At 36.0% G+C, this 14,878-nt stretch overlaps 1 long non-coding RNA gene across 2 annotated transcripts in view; it reads left to right on the top strand.

Moving 5' to 3' along the window:
* Window positions 1-6: 6 nt before the first annotated feature.
* LOC136026072 (uncharacterized) overlaps window positions 7-14,878 on the top strand; it is a 28,892-nt gene continuing 14,020 nt past the window's right edge. For both annotated transcript variants that reach the window (XR_010617197.1, XR_010617196.1), the window contains exon 1: window positions 7-143. This is a non-coding gene — a long non-coding RNA (uncharacterized LOC136026072). The remainder of the gene's footprint in view (window positions 144-14,878) is intronic.

Below are 14,878 nucleotides of genomic sequence, written 5' to 3'. Positions count from 1 at the left end.
GGATCGAAAGAGAAAAAACGCATTGCTATTATTAAAATGGCAAACATTTAAACAAATACAAATCAAATGGTGACCAGAAATGAAGGTTTTATAGATCAAATTCTCCCCTGAATCAGTGAGGAGGAGTTTTGGAGCCATTTCAGGTAGACAAAGGGGTATACAGTTTTTCACACTACTGTGCTTGACTGACTAAACTAAAGATTAGGCCTACTAATTGACATAGGCTAATTGCATATCAATTTTGTGCCAAACATAGCTGAGTCCTCTTATTTCTGTGAAGATAAAAAAAACAATCATGCAGAAAACAAACAAGAGAAATAAATAAATAGAAGTAGCCTATCCCTTTACAACCATTTCATGGAGTGTCACAAATGTAGGTCACCCTTAAGATTTAAATGAACAAAGCTTCAATTTTGAATTTGTTTTCTTTAAACATACTGAAGGGCCAAACCGCTAAGCTTTGACAAATTCAATCCCATTTTTGGGCCAGCCCATTTCCTTTTAACTGGGAACTTTCTTTTGATTTTTCAACCAAGTAAAAACAGTCAGGACAGCATCAGGTAGGCTATAAGTGACCTTCCACTTAGCCTACATACCCAGGGGAAAATCATGCAGCTCTGTACTGATAATTGGTAAATTTTTTGTTGATCTTATTTTTGACTTTCAAATAAAGTGAACATACCACTTGATGCCTTTTCTATGCTCTTTATGAATATAATAATTGTTTCCATTGCAAGTTCAAATTTTAGCACTTTTTGAGCTCTTGAAAATAACCAAAATATTTCTAGTTTTTGGGTATAAAAAAAGCTTAAAACATTGGTCTCAAACTTACTGCTTCATTATTAATCCATTTTCTAAATTTTATATAATCCACTAGCACTGATTTTCCGCAATTAAGCTGGATTAATAAATTTTTGCAATATTATACTGTTTTCTTCTTCCTTGACACCAAATCTTTGGTAAAATTCTGGTTTAGTGGCTTTTGGCTATCTCAGAAAGGGGCTAGGTTAGGAAAATGAAACTTTTGGGGATGGATCTACAGGCTAAAATATATCTTGAGAAGGGTATTTTAAAGTACCCATCTCCAATCCTTCTCCCTCTAGAGGGCCCTGAAATTTGCCTACATGATAATACCTATTGAAATCTTGACAAAACAACATTTTACCTTAATTTTCAGTTACCAGTTGCTTTTCTCTGTCTTTAGTTCTGAAAATGCAATTCCTATTACTTGAGTAGAATTCTGAGCCATATCAATGTTGTTTTCTTCAAAATTTAGGAAAATGCATTTGCATATACATTTTCACAGCAGACGCTGTGAGAACAGCATCAGGTGGAAAAAAATCTTGTAATCAGGAACTTAGAAATTGTCATAAAAAATGATGCAGACCTGCTGCAGATTGCAGTTCCACAGCAGGGGATGATTTTGGACTAAGCTGTAATGTTTCTCATCTGGACAGACTATTGTCACCAGATGAGAGTGTAAATAGTTCATTTGTTTCAGTTGATGATGATGTTTCATGTATTAATGAGTTGTCCTCAAGTAGTTCCCATTTCTTCAGAGGTAATTCAACAGTTTTTTCTGGTGCTTCATCAACTGAGCCTCTTTCTGCTGGTGTATTTTTGCTAATAAATCATCTCTGCACAGTGCAACCAAAAGTGCAACTCGTCATGCAAATGATATTGGAAAATTAAGGATTCTTAGTGCAAACACTGATGGCCTCTTCAACAAGGTTCCAGAACTCCATCTCCGCCTAGCAAAAGAAATAGTTGATATTGATCTGAGATATGCCCCAAAAATGTGAAACAGCCTCTTACAGCCCAAGCACTTGAAATCAGTGGATACCAACTCATATATGACATTGAGTCTGATGCCTGCAGGAGAGGTGTTGGAATATATGTAAAAAGCAGTTTCAAGGTAAGCACTTTGATTCCTTCTTCCCATTGCTGTGTTTGGGTTGAGAATGTCTGGGTTAGACTGCAGTGTGGTAATTCTACAATGGTGGTTGGAGTGGTTTATCATAGTCCTAATACTCCCTCTTGCCTTGAATCAGAACAGTATCTTGCTAATATCATTTCTGATATTATCAAAGAATCTTGCAAACAACATGTGGTGATTCTTGGAGACTTCAATTTTCCCAATTATGATTGGGTTGATGGTTCTGGTTTTTCAGCCAAAGAACAGGAATCTCCATTTCTTACTTGTCTGTCTGAACATTTGCTGTTCCAAACTGTTGACCAACCTACAAGGTATGGAGATGGTCAAGCATCCAACATTCTGGACCTAGTTATTCTTAATAATCCAGATTTGTGGACTAAAAGTGAATTTCTTGCCCCTATACAGTGATCATGCTGCTATCCTCACAGAATTGCGCTTGTCTACTACTCAACCTATTCCTAAAAAACACAAAGTTATTGATTACAGGCATATCTCTGAGAGACTTGCTGACTTTGATTGGGAAACCATATTCACTTCAGATATCAAAGAATCTTGGCAGAAATTCAAAGCTGTTTTGCTAGTTTTTGAAAAAACTCACACTAGAACATTTTGGAGGAGACAGGCAAAAACACTACCCTTCATGACTTGTCTAACTAGCAAACTACTGAATAGGAAGAATCAAACCTGGAAACACTTCAAAAAAAAAACAGATGCAAACTATCAGAAGTATCAAAAGGCACAGAATGAGGCCACCAATTCCATCAAACAACTGAAGAAGAGACATGAAGAAAGGTTAGCTGAATATATAAAAAATAATCCCAAGCTGTTTTGGCAGTATGCTTCTGTTAAATGTCAAAATAGGCACTCTGTCCCTAATTTGACTCATCATGGTCAGACAGTTTCAGACCCAGCTATTAAAGCCAAGATCCTAAATAACCAATTTGCATCAGCTTTTACATCAGAAACTGCTTGTAAGCTCCCGGCTCCCCCCTCATATATTGTTACTCAACCAATGCCACCTCTTGAGCTGACTGAGGAGTCTGTTATGAAACAGCTAGCTTTGTTGGATGTAAATAAATCTGCAGGGCCAGATGGCCTCCACCCCTGTCTCTTGCATGAGTGCAGAACAGAAATAGTATACCCACTTTCAAAGCTCATTAGACTATCTCTTGATAGCTCAAAGCTTCCTGCTGAGTGGAAAGTGGCATATATTACCCCCATTCACAAAAAGGGAAGGAAAGATTCTGTGGAAAATTACCGGCCTATTAGTATTACCTCTGTTGTTGTTAAGCTTCTTGAACATATTGTCAACAAAGCAGTTATTGAGCATCTTGATTGGAATCATCGTCTTAACAGTTCTCAACATGGTTTCCAATGCAACAGATCAGTTGACACTAATCTGCTTGAGTCATATGAGTATATTACAAAACTACTGGAGTTGAGAATCCCTGTTGATATGATCTTCCTTGATTTTTCAAAAGCATTTGACAAAGTTTGTCATAGGAGAGTTGAGCTTAAGCTACAATCTATTGGTTTGGAGGAAAAAATTCTTAAATGGATTCTGGATTTCTTGAGGAAATGTGATCAGCATGTAAGACTGTTTGATGCAGATGGCAATCCTATTCTATCCTCCTCTCAGAATGTTATCAGTGGGGTTCCACAGGGTAGTGTTCCTGGCCCCACCATGTTCAATATTTTCATAAATGATGCTCCTCTAGTGCTTAAAAGCAGGATGACGTTATATGCTGATGATTCCAAGGTAATTGGTCCAGCTAGCACTCTTGAAGATACTTCCCAACTTCAAAATGACCTTGATCTCCTTAGCCTGTTGGCAAAATCTTGGCTTTTAACTTTCAATGTGTCAAAATGTCATGTTTTACACTTTGGGCACAAGAATATCAATACAACTTACTCTCTTTACGGTCAGCTCCTTTCTCCAGTGTTGGAAGAACGTGACCTAGGAGTAATTGTTGACAATGATCTTAAATTTAGCACTCATGCAAAGAAGGCAGCAGCATCAGCTAGCTCATCACTAGGGCTCATAAAAAGAACAATTTCCTCCCGTTCTCCTAAAATTCTGAGCTTTTTGTATAAAGGACTTGTTCGGCCAAGGCTTGAGACAGGCATGGTCCTTGCATCTCCCTTTTTCAAAAAAGATGTTAAAATTCTTGAAGATGTCCAGAGAAGAGCCACTAAGATGGCGAGTGGACTACATGAACTCCCTTACCCTACAAGGCTATGCAAGCTGAAACTCCCAACTCTGGTTTATAAAAGATGGGATGATGCCATTCTGGTTCATAAGCTTATTAATTCAAAGGCAGTTCCTGGTCTTCTTCCTCTGGCGTCTCAGGATTCTTGTACAAGGGGACATAAATTGAAGTTATCCAGGTATTTCTCCTCAAAGCGGCAACACGCCCATTTTCTTACCAACCGTGTTGCCAACCTCTGGAACAAATTATTGCCAGATACTGTTGCTGCCCAAACCACAGACAGCTTTAAGAACCATCTTGACAATAAATGGTTGAAAAAAGAATGGAAGTATAACTGAGAAGCACTTGAATCAGCAACATCAAACCACTAGTCAAGTGTATTTATTCAACTATGTGTCATGTGTTATCAACTCTGGAGTTTCTACTAGGAAAAATCCTTATATTGCTCCAAGCTGCAATTTAAGGTAATATCTTTAAAACCTTATAAATTAGGATTGAGCAAAGTTGTGAAGCTGAAAACAATTTTGATGTACTTCATTCAAGCAGAAGATCTATTTTGTAAAGTTTCATTTTTATAACACACATATTTTTAAGGTCATCAAAGGTCAGGACCCTCTAGAGAGAAAGGGAGTAGAGGTAGGTACTTCAAAATAATTCAGTTATGTATTTTTGGTCATTTTTGTTGCAAAATAATGTACAATGTTTTTCAGGGCCAAAATTTGCTAGGTTAGGTTAGGTCAAAAAGTGCTTAAATTTGAATTTGCAATAGAAGAAACTATTATATTTGTAAAGAACATACAAAAAGGCATCAAGTGGTATATTCACTTTATTTGTAAGTAAAGAAATATTAACAACAAAAAAGTTACCCCCAAAAAGCCTAATGTGCATATATATAGCCCAAATTATATATTTTCGATGTATTCTGTCACCTGTTACTTGTTTTTCCAGTTCTTGTTTTGCCACAGTTGCTTCAATGAACAGGCATTAGGATTGAGGAGTAGATTGGCAGAATCAATGGGAAATACATAATTTCACCTATAGATTTCCATATTAGGAGGGTTGGGGCTAAAGCAGGGCAAGGCTGTATATAGAATATGTTAGCTATAATTATTATGTAAGTTATAACAAATCACATTTTTCAATAGGTTTTCTTCTATAGGCCTACAGGTCCTTCTCTTGGCTTATACCACATCAAACATTGTATATCCAGAGAAAAATAGGACTTCTGAAATATTTGACACAGTGGAGAAGATATCTCATTAGACAGTTCTTTTATGAGCCTTGGATGGATGTTATCTGGCCATACCAACATGTTAACATCTAATACTTTAAGTTGCTTTGTGACAGACCCCAGAGAAATCATGATAGCTGGCAAAGAGTTTGGTACACTGTATACTGGACTCTCAGGTTCATTGGTAAACACTGATGCAAATTGCTTGTTGAGTTAGTCACAGGTCAGTAGCTTCCAGGCCATTAGATTTCTTTAGCTTCTTTATTGAAAGTCTACTATGATCTTGGGTAGCTATGTAGTTCTTGCTGAAACATTACTCAGGGGACCACAAGCAATTCCATTCTTGCTCAACAGAAAGTTCAGGACAACACTTGCTTCATCTTTTGGTCTGGACATTGGATTTCTATAGGTAAGTAAAAATTTCTTATGCATATTACAATCTTTTTTGGCATGGATTATTTGATGCACTTCAACCTTAAGGGACTGCTGGAGGTTCATTCTGAGGGCCAAGACTTCTGTCTGAACAATATGTTTATTTTTGGCAGCACTACAATAGGATGATAAAACTGCCTCAAAATTGTTCACCTTGTCCCTGATAGTACTAAGTTCTGCTCTAAGTGTGGTATCAGCCTATACAATTGTGTTTGAAAGGCTTAACTGGAGGTGAAAATTACTTGTGAAATCGCCTGTGTAATGTCTTGGATAGTAGCTGCAGAATGCATAGGAGCTGTGACTACAGGATCAGCCACCTTGCACTGTGGACATACCCATTTGAAACCATTTATATCCTCCATTTTATTTAGCAGAGCATACTCATTGTCATATATGTTCAGGCCAAAACAATGCATCCATTTGTCACAATTCAGCACACTTGAGTCTTCATCTAGGTCCAGGTTACAGAGCACACATTTTTCCATGTTCTTTTTTGGGCTTTCTCTTGGGCACTTTGCACTGTGTGATGGCATCATCTCTGTATAAACTTTATTCTGTGGCTATTTAGGGATTTTCTTAGCAATTATCAGTCTTTTAAGCATTCTAGTCTTCCAGAAACCCTTGTTTCTGATGATAATGTCAGTATTCTTTCAGTTTTCAATTCTTTGCAATAAAGCAGGTTGTTACCTTCAGAGCTTACTCAGCAAGGGAATCATCAATCCCTGCTCATCAGATATTATGAAATGCCGTGGACAAATAAAGTGTCTACCATTTCTAAATTCTCCATTTTGTTGTAGAGAATACACAGTGTGGTACTATAGACTTAAATCAGATATCTTTTTCTGAATTCTGTCTGATTTCAATGGAATTTGTGTTATTCACCACTATGCAGGTGGTGTTTAAAAACAGTGGAAACTTTCCAACACATCTTTTTTGATTGCAATATACTTGCACCAGAAACTAATAAAATTAGGATAATTTGTAAAAAAAAACAACTAAAGATGGCAGAAACGTTTGACTCCATCATTAACTTACAACTGCCTCCTAATACTGAAAGGCCAATTTATAGTGTCGTGATCCAAATTATGAAAAAGACAATGGAAAATTAGCTGGTTTGTTAATGAAGATCTACTGTGCAGAAGAGGGCAGGAATGAGTAGAAAGAGCTGTATTGGTAACCAGCCGGCCTCTAGTCCTTAAACTGCTGGGGACAGGCAGCTCAAGTACTCGCACTTCCCACAAACCAAAAAGAAGGGAGGAGAAGATGACAAAGAAGGATTGCTTGTATTATTTTGAAGTCAAAGGGGTGAAAGGATTGTATGCAGTCTGTATATCCTCATACAAATTCGGGAATTGGAATATTGGCAACTTTGCAGCAGCAACAACAACAAAGAAAATTTGGAATCTGGAAATGTTGAAATCTCAACGAAATTAAAATTTTCATTAAATTAAATTTAAATAAAAAATTGAATCAAATTACAAAAAAAGTTTTCAACTAAAATTCCCCCTGGGTCTGGGTTCAGATTGAGTGTCACATTGATTACATGGAAAAATTGGAAAACCACCCCCTATTAATGAAATATGAATTCTTCTCAATATTGAATAGCAAGTATGAAGAATGTGTGAAAATATGTACAGCTGGGTCAAAAATAAATGCTTAAGGAGTGGTTTGTTAAGCAGTGGTTCCAGAATTTAATAAAGAGATAACAAAGTTACTAAGTAAAGAATCAGCTGTTTTTAGGCAGAAATAAAAGCAGTTGAAAGTGCACTAGAATGGGTATTGAAAAAGAAATTGTGAAAGTGATCAAAGCCAAAATAAGTTCCCAGTATGTAGTGACTTAAGATCAACCTTCCAGTATCTACAGAATTTTCCAAATAAACCAAATGATGAGGTCAATAAGTGTTATAGTTCTGTTTTGAAGATTGTTGAGAAGGGAATAGTTATACAATTTATTTGGTGTCCAGCTCATGTGAGGGTGGTGGATAATGAAAAAGCGGATAAAAATGCCAAAAAGGCAGCAAAAAATATGGCCCTTACACCTTTTACACAACCATATAAACAGATTAGAAGGGTTTATCAAAAACATTTTGAGGAAATGAGGGATAATAGTAGTAATATAGCTCTTACCCACAAAAAAAAGCCTAGATTTAATATGAAAAATTATAGTAGATTAAAAAGAAAACATGGTTTCTTGATGTTCCGTTTTTATAGCACTTGGCATTAACCAAGTGACATATAGCAATTCTGTTGGTCTGTCTGTCTGTTGGTCTGCCCTGGCTTTGCTACTTTAGGCACTTCCAGGTAAGCTAGGACGATGAAATTTGGCAGGCGTATCAAGGACCGGACCATATTAAATAAGAAATAATCTTTTTCGCGATTTGACCATCCGAGGGGGGAGTTGGGACCGGTTAATTCAGAAAAAAATAGAAAAAATGAAGTATTTTTAACTTATGAACAGGTGATGGGATCTTAATGAAATTTGGTTTTTGGAAGGATATCATGTCTCAGAGCTCTTATTTTCAATGCCGACCAGATCCTGTGACATTGGGGGGAGTTGTAGGGGAAGAACCGAAAATCTTGGAAAACGCTTAGAGTGGAGGGATTGGAATGAAATTTGTTGAGAAAAATAAGCACAAGTCATAGATACATGATTGACATAACCGGAACGGATCTGTTCTGTTTGGGGGAGTTGGGGGGGGGGGGTTAATTGTGAAAAATTGAAAAATGAGGTATTTTTAACTTACAAAGCAGCATCTTAATGAAATTCCATATTTAGAAGGACCTCGTAACACAGATCTCTTATTTTAAATCCCGACCGGATCTAGCGACTCAATGATTACAAAGTTATCCCAATGTGTGACCTGTGTCTTTTTTATTGTTCCTTATTTTGCCAGTGCTGTAAGCCTATATGAACAAAAATTCTCTGTGTGCTGAATTCGCTATTTTGTAACTAGTAAACACATTTGAAGAAATGATTCATCTATAGAAAGCTCATTGCATACAAATAAATTAGAATAGGCCTATATATTTGGCCTTTAAGAGGGAGGTGTAAACTTTATTGGTACTTCTGAAGGAATAATATTCTTAAGTATTTTAGAATGTTTGAAGCTAGTCTAGTTTCCAAATTTTATAATATTTCCTTATGGAGAGTGGGAATGCTGCACCAATATCATTGTTTATTTTAGGCAATGGCAGCACTGAAATTCACCAATTTCCTGATGGATTATCACTCCGAGCTGGTGCTGATAATTGGGACTAGATCTTTAAAGATTGGTTAACTACAATGTAGAAAATCTTTTTTCTTTGCATTTGAATTTAGGCAAGGTTCTTGTAAAATTTTTAATTGATGGACTTCTTGCTAGTTTGGAAAGTAGTTGATATAGGCAAATAGATCTCTCAGGAATGAATTCAAGGCCTAAAGTACATCCTGGGAAGTTGTTTCAAGCTACTGTCATTGCATTTTCCTTTTTGCTAGGACTCTGATGATTGAACACATGTCAGATCTGAAATACTTTCAATTTTTTTAACTGAAAGTAAGGGACAACATTAGAACTCCAAATGAACTGAAAAAATGTCATGTATGAAGGGGTTACCCCCTCCTCAATATCTTACTACTTTTAGCACTTTTAAAAAAGCTTCCTATTCTAGTAGAATGGCTCTTGTGTTTCAAGAATTGTCCGTAGATAATTGGAACAAAGACTGAGCTTTGGTTGGCAAAGGGAATTTAAAACATAAATAAAACAGTCAATGTACCCCCCCCCCCCACTTATACCCTGATTCACGTAAGAAAATATTTTGTGTCAGCTTTCTAAATTTAGTTGTTGTTTTTTTAACAGGGATACAAAGGGAAGGTAATTTTCAAACTTCCGCAAGGGTAGGGGGAATTTTTTACGATATTCGTCTTTTGAGTTTTTTCATTGGACAAGATGTTTTTTTTTGTTATTTTCATTTTAAAAAATAATAGAAAAAAATAGTCAAAATGCCACTTTTGGGTGCCTTATGGAACTTTATGATTGCCTTATTGAGCCTAATTTATAAAAGAGAAGCGATTAAATATAAAAAATAATTTATAAACGAGCCCATAATTAGCTTTCTATTATTTCCATTCCAGAAATTTCACACAAATTGCGCTGTTAGGGTACCATATGGCACTTTTTGACAGCTTTATCAACTCAAACTTATTAAAAAGGATAAGAAATAACAATTAACTTTTAAATGACCCCTCAAGCCTATATAATATTCCAGTGTTCCAATAGGGACAAAGAAAAAAAAACAGGATGTATCAGTGCTGTCTATGCCAAAAATTGATTTTCCTTCTTGTTCAAAGAGGGGGGGTTTGTAATTTTCTTATATAAGGTTTCAACAATACTGATTCAAAGGGTGTCGTCAGTTAGCTACAATAACATTTGCATTTTGCCTGCAACTCAATAAGGCAATACAAAGGGCTGTATGAATAGTGTATAGTTCAACTTCAAGATTTGTTCTCCTGTGCTGGACGTGGGAGTAGAGGAAATTGGAAGAGGAATAGGCAGTTTAACATTAGCAGTTAGGCTGACAAAAAAGCTAAGCTTGCACAAAATTCATCATCACCCACTCAAAAGCTTCTTTACACTACACTAATGTCATCTGCAGCAACTCATTACTGACAATTTTAGTAAAAGCTGAGTCCCAGTACTTAATTTTATATTTATTTGACATGTGTTTGTTGTTTCTTATGTATTGTTTAAGGTATTGAAATTACCCAAGTAGTGTAAAATTTGTCGTAAAAAGTAGTGTAAAAGTATAAAATTTGTCGAGTTTGAAAAACATGCCACCTTTACTTTTTCCATTGGTTGTTAAGCATCCATTATGAAATAATTTCCCCAAATAAGCTTTCAGACATCTTGAAAAATCATTAGACTTACATTTTCATAAATGTTCCAACACTCCTTTCCCCAAAAAAATATCCCTTGCCCCTGATTCCCTGGATATGGACTTATTCATGCACTCCCCATTGAAAGTGTTGGAGCTATGCTCATGATTAAAGAAAATTAATTAGGTAATTTATATAAATGTTGGGCAAAGGACCACTTTATCAAACAGTTTGCGGCAACAAACTTTAACTAAGGAGCGAAGCTGCTCAATAGTAACTGACACTTGAAGGAACAGAGTCTTGATGACAATAGATGCATCAAAAGAATAAAATTTTGATACTTGTTCAAAAAATATAAAGTTTGTCGAGTTTAATGTTGCCCATAAAAAGTTATGAGCATGAGAAAATTTGCAAAATTTTTAAAAAAGGGGGGAAACAAACGCAAAACATCAAGTGGACTTAATGAAAATTGCATCATCAGAGACTACTATAGTGATTTCAAGTTGCTATATGCAAAATGTGGAACTTTGCATTTTTTGCCAGAAGAAAGATCACAAATGTATGTTTTTTGTTTTTTTTACAGCACTTGGTGTTTACCAAGTGACATATAATGATCACAATTTCTGTCGGTCTGTCATGGTTTTTCTAGTTTGGGCACTTCCAGATAAGCTAGGATGATGCAACTTGGCAGGCGTATCAGGGACCAGAACAGATTAAATTAGAAATAGTCTATTCCCTGATTTGACCCACTGGGGGGGGGCGACTAGTTCAGAAAAATTAGAAAAATGAGGTATTTTTAACTTGTGAACGGGTGGTTGGATCTTAATGAAATTTTATATTTATAAGGATATGGTGTCTCAGAGCTTTTGTTTTAAATCCTGACCGGATCCGGTGACATAGGGGGGACTTGGAGGGGAAAACCTGAAATCTTTGAAAATGCTTTGAGTAAAGGGATCGATATGAAACTTGGTATGAAAAATAAGCACAAGTCCTAGATGTGTCATTGACTAGAAAGGATCCGCTTTCTTTGGGGGAGTAGGGGGGGGGGCTAATTCGAAATAATTGAGGTATTTTTAACTTACGAACGGGTGACCAGACCTAAATGAAATTTGATATTCAGAAGGAATTCATGACTCAGAGCTCTTATTTTAAATCCCTACCAGATCTGGTTACATTGGGGGGATTTGGAGGGGGGAAATGGAAATCTTGGAAAACGCCTAGAGCGGAGAGATCGGGATGGAACTTGGTGGGTAGAATAAGCAAATGTCGTAGATACGTGATTGACGTAACTGGACTGAATCTGCTCTCTTTGGGGGAGTTAGGGGGGACTAGTGCTTTGGCGTGTTCGGTGCTTCTGGACGTGCTAGGACGATAAAAATTGGTAGGCATGTCAGGAACGTGCACAAATTGACTTGTTTTCCCGAATTTGACCATCTGGGGGGCTGAAGGGAGAGGAAAAATTAGAAAAAATGAGGTATTCTTAACGTACGAATGGGTGATCGGATCTTAATGAATTTTATTAAAAGGACCTCGTGTCTCAGAGCTCTTATTTTAAATCCTGACCGATATTAAGCCTCTGATTTTCCTTTAAATCAATCTATCGATTATTAGAATTTTGCTAGAGCTCATGCCATATGAGCTCTTGGCTCTTCCGACCTCGTCACAAATGCCATATGAGCTCTTAGCTCTTGTTTTTCCATGGGTGATTGTATCAAACCAGTGACCCTAGAGGATTGGGAGATGGCTTATTCGATCGGAAATCAAAAGTTTTAGTGCCCTTTTTAAATGACCAAAAATGTTGGAGAGTAGCTAGCCCCTCTCCCATGCCTCTTTTTCCCCAAAATTGCCTGATCAAAATTTTTAGATGGTCATTTGGTTCAACATAGTTGAAAGATCCAATAACTGTGTCTTGGAGGATGATTTGACCCTCATTGTCTACAGGGAAGGGCTGCAAGGCATGAACTTCTCCCATTACTTACACATAGTATTCGTTATTGGAAAGTATACAGATTATTTTTGGTGTGGGGGGGTATTTTGGAGGATATTTCCACGGAAGAAGGGAATTTTTTCTGAAAGGGGAGCCGGATTTCCCAGCATTATTTAAAGACAATAGAAAACTAAATTTAAAAAAAAAACAGTTTTTCCAACTAAAAGTAAGGAGGATTATTAAACCTGAAAACGAACAGAAAGTATTACGCATATGAGGGAGTTGCCCCCTCCTCAATACCTTGCTCTTTGTGCTAAAGTGTTTTTTAGAACTTTTAAAAAAGCATATTCTTCTAATTAGACGGTCATTGCGTAGTGTTGTAAATGATTAAATAAAAAAAAACTAGTTTTTTTCAACTGAAAGTAATGAGCGACATTAAAACTTAAAACGAACAGAAATTACTTCGTATATCAAAGGGGCTGCTTCCTCATCAACGCCTCGCTCTTTACGCTAAAGTTTGACTCTTTCTCTCAACTCTTCTTTTTAAAACAGTAGAAAACTTTAGCATAAAGAGGGGGGCGTTGACCTTGGCAAATTGAAGCTTATGCATTGTAAATAAACAAAACGGGTATTAATCCAATTCATGTGCCCTAAACTAAATAGTATTTGAATAAAAATTCAATTCATTTAGGGTAAGGAGATTTTTACCTATTGGGTTTCAAAATATAGGAGGGGAATTACCTTTTTAAGCCTACGAAAATCTTTAAAAATGTTCATTTAAAGCTAAAAAATTAAGCTACAAAAAAAAGTTCAACTGGTGTTCTAGCTACAGGGCAACTCTAAAACAGCAATTTTACCCTATTTCTTCTATGTTCTCTATGTTTAAATTTTGCATTATTTTACCAATTTTACTGACCGTTGTTTTTATTCTACGGTAATTTTACAACAGTACCCTTGTGTTTCAGGAGTCATTAACTATTATTTGTATGAACAGGGTCCTCCCTTCTCAACACCTAGCTCTTCATGCTAAAGTAATTTATTACTTTTAAAAAAGCTCCTTATTGTTCTAATTAAACAACCTTTGTGTGTTAGGAGTCGTTCTTAAAGAATTGGGACACTATTCAAACTTTACAATAAAGAGAGTGGTGTTGAGGAAGGGGCAACCCCCTCTCAAGTACCTAATAATTTCTGTATGTTTTAAGCTCTAATGCTGCTCTTTACTTTCAGTTGAAAAAACTTATTTTTCTTATTTAATTTCTGATCGTTTTTTTAAATAATACGTAGATACCTGACCCCAATTCCACAGAAAAATCCCCTCCCCATGGAAAATTCCTCTAGACAATTCAATCCTGGTGAAATTTTACCCGGATAATTACCCTTAGTAACTCCACGTGTAAAATTGAGTCAGCAAAGAGAAAGCAAGACACATAAAAAGAATTTAAAATAGAAATTCCGGTATATTCTCCCAGTTTAAAATTTCACCTGAAAATTTCACCCCTTGGAAACTACCCTCCCAAAGGAGCACTCTCCCATCAGAAAATTGTCACGTCCTCTACTTGAAAAATGTATGCATCCATCCCAATAACAAATATTATACATAAACAACAGGCAAATTTTACAACTTAAAGATCCTTCCTTAAGGACTATGAGAGGTCAAGTTATCTCCAAAAGCAAAGCTATTGGGCTTTTCATCTCAAAATTTTCATCAGGCGATTTTTTGAAAAAAAGTGGCGTGTGAGGGGGCCTAGTTACCCTCTAATCTCTTGGTTACTTGAAAGGGCAATAGAAATTTTAATTTCCATTTGAATCAGTCCTCTCTCGATATTCTAGGACCACTAGGTCAATATAATCACCCCTGGAAAAAAAGCATCAGTGATCTTTCTTCTTGAAATAAAATACAAAATTCCACATTTTTACAGATTGGAGCTTGAAACCTATAGAGTAGTGTTCTCTAATACGCTGAATCTACGAAAAAATTGAGTAAAGAAAAAACTAGTTTAATTTCTGTAAAGCAGTGAAAAAAATGAAATATATAAACTACACTTTAACTAAAAAAAAAATAAAAGAATATAAAAAAAAAAAAATACTCCGAATATTTCGGCCCCACGTCCGGGAGCCTTTCTCAACGGAAAAAAATTATAAAATTACTAGCTGACAATTTAAGACTTTTTTAAGACATTAAAAAAAATACCACGACAAATAAAACACCACGAAAAAAAAATAAAACACCACGAAAATAAACAATAAAAAAATAAAAACAACTCACGTTATAAAACAAAACTCCTGTACT

Source organism: Artemia franciscana, chromosome 4, assembly GCF_032884065.1.
Source record: "Artemia franciscana chromosome 4, ASM3288406v1, whole genome shotgun sequence".
NCBI classification, from domain to species: domain Eukaryota; kingdom Metazoa; phylum Arthropoda; class Branchiopoda; order Anostraca; family Artemiidae; genus Artemia; species Artemia franciscana.
Note: the sequence above shows the minus strand (reverse complement) of the source record. Positions and strands in the feature narration are given on the sequence as shown.